Source organism: Tiliqua scincoides, chromosome 1 (assembly GCF_035046505.1).
Source record: "Tiliqua scincoides isolate rTilSci1 chromosome 1, rTilSci1.hap2, whole genome shotgun sequence".
Taxonomy (NCBI): Eukaryota; Metazoa; Chordata; class Lepidosauria; order Squamata; family Scincidae; genus Tiliqua; species Tiliqua scincoides.
The window spans coordinates 192,427,197-192,432,632 of record NC_089821.1 but is presented as its reverse complement, the minus strand read 5'-3'; positions in this window follow the sequence as shown (position 1 = coordinate 192,432,632).

Genomic DNA, 5,436 nt, shown 5'->3' with positions numbered 1-5,436 from the left:
ATACATTCCTGTAAAGCTGAGCACTGTGTGAAACAGCACTGCAGATCATGACAATGACAATGATTGGTTCCCCACTAGCCTGAAAATATGGTTTCCATTGGCCACAGTTGCTGTCAATCACGCCCAGAACAAAGAGTGCTGTTAAAGAAATTAAGGCCCCAATCCTAACCCACTTTCCCACACTGGCATAGCTGTGCCTATGGGACGTGTGCTGCATCCTGCGGTTGGGGGGCACTCACAGAGTCCTCCTCAAAGTAAGGGAAGGTTTGTTCCCTTACCTCGGAGCTTAATCGCCTTTATGTTGGTGCTGGAAAGTGGGTTAGGATTGCGCCCTAAGAGTGCTAAAGGAACCTCGCAATCCAAGATCTTGTGTGATCCAAGATGGTAGCACCTGGGAGAGCCAGGAAGAGGCGGGCACTGGGCACATCCAGTGGTCCCCTGTGACTTTGCCATGGCATTTTCAGGCAAAGCAGTGCAGTTTGGGAAACACTGCTGTAGGAGATTTTCATGACGATACAACCATATACTCCATTGCAGCAGATGCCAAAGTAGAAGCGACATCCCCACCTGTGCAGAAATGGAAAATGGCACCTGCCATCTGCAGTTAAAAAAAAAAATTAGAAGGGGGGCTGTCATCTGTGGATCTTGTATCAACAGTTTCACTTATTCACAGATTTGGTCTGCAGGGCCCCTGCGTGCACAGCCCCTTCAGAGGTGAGGGGACCTGAGGTCTCATCTCTGGAGGGTCTTCGGAGCTCAGTAGAGCTCTGCCTGTGCCTCTGCGTGTCTGCCTGTGGCTTCTGCCTGGCTCAGAATGACAATTAGAAGCCGAAACGAGCAACTTCTGGTTTTCAGTCAAAAACTGCAAGTGACATTTTTATGCCTTTAAGAGGTGTTAGAAGGGCTAGGGAAGCCCTGGAGGCATAAAAACATCATTTCCGGTTTTCAGCCGAAAACTGAATTTCCGAATTTCCGATATTTCAGCCTCTAATCATCATTCAGAGCCCGGCAGAGGCCACAGGCAGACGTGCATGGCCTCTGCTGGGCTAAGAAGACTCTCCAGAGGTGAGGGAATCTCGGCTCCGCTCGCCTCCAGAGAGTGGGGAGGGGCATTCTCTCATATTCACGATTTCACTTAACCTCAGGGGGTTCTGGAAAAGAATCCCTGTGGATACAGGTCATGCCAGTACTAATATGAAAATTAACATAACTTTAAAAAACACATCAGCCAACTGATCAGCAATGCCTTCTAAAAATGGTTTGCAATCAGTTGATCTAATGGTCTAAACCAGAGCTTGCAACCCTGTTGCAACTAGGATCGCAACAGGATTTTTCATCCAGGATTTCACAGACATATTTGTAGCATTGACCCTACAGGGAGCACAAAGCCCTGCAAGGCAAATACAAAAGGAACCAGCCCTTATCCACGCATCATGGAACAGGAATAAAAGCTACACGTAACAAACTGATGAGAAGGACTGAATAGAAACAAGAATCACCTGCAACAGCTATTTCCATTGCTGAACCATATCTAGCCTCCAAGCATTCTTGTTTGCTTTTTTTTTTAAATTAGCTGAGAAATGTATTAAATACTTGGTGTCTGGCTTTGTTTTTCTTTTCCTTTTTGAAGCTATAAGTGAAACATTTGGCAGGATCACTGAGCTGTTGCTAGGACATGCCTTGAGGGAAAAGAAGGCTGCTACTGCTGCTGATGGCTGAATGAGCTGGAATGCTTAAAACAAATAATGACAGCTAAAATATACGGTTGTGGGTGAAAATGCATGTCAGCTTACAGTCATTGGCAGCGGCAAAGGAAACATTGATACCAAGTGTCCACAGCAGCTACTAAACCAGGATAGACAGGCCCTCGGTTTGGCTGTACTTGTCATAAGAGGCAACTAAACAGCCACCGGGTAGGTGGGACTTGTTAGCCTGGGAAGGCAGCTCATCTGAGAGAAGCAAAACTCTGATCCCAAACCTCCACTGCCTTGTGGCTACATCCAGTTATGGAAAAGGCTTCAGGAGTCAACCTCGAGGCAAAATCCGGAGCCGGAGTCCCTGAGGCAGATCATGGCTGAACACAGTCACATTCTGGCAACTCCTGCGACGCCGCTGGAACCAACCGTATTGGCCTCTGCCTTTCCATTGGACCATTTCAGCGATGTGGAGAGGGGGATTTGCTGCATGGGTAACAGTCTGTCCTCTATATCTACTTTACCCAGGCTTCGCGCACTGGAGAGGACGCTCTGTTCCGGAACCACCATTCAGAGCGCGATACCATAGTCTTCCAAGACTGAAGGATGCCAACTCATACTAAGGACCCTTTTCCAAACACATAAAGGCCTCTTCAGTGTTTGCAACCTCTGGCTTTTCAGATAAAAGGTGGAAACACAGCCAGATCTGGTCACTTGGTTTATTCCCATGTCTATGAAGCATACAAGATAAGATGACTTTATCTTTCCTTTTCTTTTTGCAGTGTTATACTTTCTTTCTTATTTATTGGAGGAGCTAAATTAGGAAGGGCTGTAGCTCAGTGGTAGAATACACATGCAAAGAATCTACTTTCTTTGCATGTAGAATGGCCCAGATTCAAATCCTGGTACTTCCTGCTGGAGAGCTGCTGCCTATCAAATTTCAAAGTTTTGGTGCCACAGCAGAAAAGGTCCTATCCCAACTGAAGGGACACCCAAGCAGAGCCTCTATAGATGGTCAAGTATGGGTGATTGTATTTAATTACAGGTTTACTTCACTCCCTTCAAAGAAAATGTTTCAGGGCAACTCATGCAACAAAAATTATAACGTCAAATACAAGAAGAAATGAGGAATAGAAAATAAAATAAGGATAGAACAGGATAATAGAACATTGGAGTTGGAAGGTAACTTGGAGGACATCTATTCCAATCCCTTGCTCAGTACAGGCAACCGCTGCAGCATCCCTGACATGTGGCCATCCAGCCACTGCTTAAACACCTCCAACAAGGGATTGCCCACTACTGCATGTGGCAAGCTTTTCTAGTGCCAGTCGGCTCCTACTGTTACAATAATCTTCTTTTCATCTAACCTAAATCTGCTTTCCTGTAGTTTCAAACCTTTGGTTCTACTCTTGCTCTCAGGAATCACAAAGAATAAATCCTCCTTCTGGATGACAGCCCTTCACACAGGTATGTTCAATATGTTAAATAGGTATGTATGGTTAAATATGGATATGACACAAATGGCCCTCTCCTATTCCCTCCCCTGCCATCATAACTAGTGTTACGCTGGTGGAGGCTGCTTTACATCTTGTCATAAAACAGCCTCCACCAATAGGTGCAGCAGGCCTGCTGGTGGGGAGACCACAGTGGCCTCCCACACTAGCAGGCTGACTGATACACATCGGAGCCAATAGCTTAGGGTACTGGAGGAAGGTGGGGTTGAATGGGGTAGGGGTGGACAGAACGGAATGGTGATTAGGGCCTGAGAGCTACATTGCTGTGCAGGGATTTAGATAGAAATGGGCTGAAAATCTTATCTTTTTGGACATTCAAGAATCTCTTCATAGAACATGTTTTTAGGTACACAGACAGGGCTAGATCGTAAGGAGCATGAGCAAATTGAAACTCAGGCAAGGGAACGTCTCGGCCCTCTCCTCACCACAGTAGCCTCCTGGAGATAGCTCTTGGGGTGAGGCTTTCTCTCTTGTGCAAGTGGAACAGCACAATCCTGTGCATGTCTGCTCAGAAGTAGGCTCTACTGAATGCAATGGGACTTACTCCCAAGCAAGTTTGCAAAGGATTGCAGCTGAAGTGCCTTACAGCCACCTAGGATCCAGTTTCTATGGTTTTCTAGGTATGCATTATAAATGTTGGTCAACATAACAAATAGTGGTATCATACATATTCATTCATCAAAGATGTACAGTTGGTCCTCCTGTTGAGTGTAAGTTTGTTAATGATTAATGTGTGAAATTCAAATTCTCAGGGATAATATCACATACTCTCTGATTTACTTCAGCATAAGATTTCATGGACTACAGTCCATGGAAGTCTCTGGTGAAAGAAATAAGTTGGTCTTTAAGGACTAACTGCAAGTCCTGTTGTGCTGAGAGCCAAGCAGCCCAATCCTATGGGCTGCTCAGTGCTGGCAGGATAGAGTCACACTGTTGTACAATGGCTTTTGGCAGCATGCACAGCACAGGTGGTCATTTCTGAGCTACTGCCACAAAGTAGCATCAGAGGAGAAAGCACAAAGAAGCATCAGAGACCTGGAGGATGTAATGGAGGAAAGGTGCAGTTCATGGGTGGAGAGGGGGACTAACAGGTGTGTGTGGGAGGAACCAGGGGGGATGTTGAGTATTTTTGGTCTCAGGAACTGTCTTGATACCATCATACCTATCAAAGAAAGCATAACATTTACTGATATTAAATTTTTAAAGAGACCATAATTTGCCTGCTTAATGGACATTCACACTGAGAAACGATATGGTACTCTTTCAGTTCGACATGCTTATAGTTTAAATTTTAAAAAGAGCACATTTATTATTGATAGCAATAGAGAATTTGTAATGAGGATGAAGCACTTTTTTTTTTTTCTAAACCATGCAGATAAGAGTTTGGATATGATCATTTCATGTATTAAATATTTCAGTCTGATCCTTTTTCAAATACAGCAGTTCAGTTAAAAAAAAATTATTTCGAACCAGTAGTTTCTGAGATGTACCTCTCTCCATTTTTTTTTTCCAAAGCTTTGTAAAGGGAGATTCTGTTGCACAACTCCTCACACACATCAGTAGGCACTGTGCAGCTCAGTTCCTACTGGTGCTGCCCTGGAACCATCAGGGCAAGTTTGTTTAATATTAACAGAGCTACAACAAGCAGCCAAAGTGTATTAAAGAGTAGAGGGCTGCAGATTAATTTACAAAACTGATTGCATGAATGAATAAACACCCTGGTCTTTGTACACACACAACATTCTTAATCACTGAGGTTAATAAGCTACAGTTGAGAAGACAGACACCCGAAGATCTCCATTTACATTGAAATGGAAAAGCTTACAGGAAATTGAAATGAAAGTCCTCAGCTTAGTTGCTTCTTTTCCCGACATTTCAGGCACTCGCTCTCTCGCCCTTAAAATCCTGGCTGTATATTTTAGCACTTTCTAACCTTTAGAAAGGTTTCTCTTTCACACCAAAGTATAGATTTATAATGATGGCCATCCATTTGTCTCGAAGCCTCCAGAAATAAATGCAACTTTTATGCTGCTGTGTTACAATATTATCCTTTTGATACTGTCATTGTGGCACTGGATTTTCTTTTCAGGCATGGTTCTGAATTGTAATATTACAAGTTACAATACATTTGTAGGTATTTTGAATGAACTCACTTTGCTTTTTACCCTCCCTTTGTAAAACATCACAATACTTTCATGTGACTTACTTTAACTTATATGGTGCTGCAA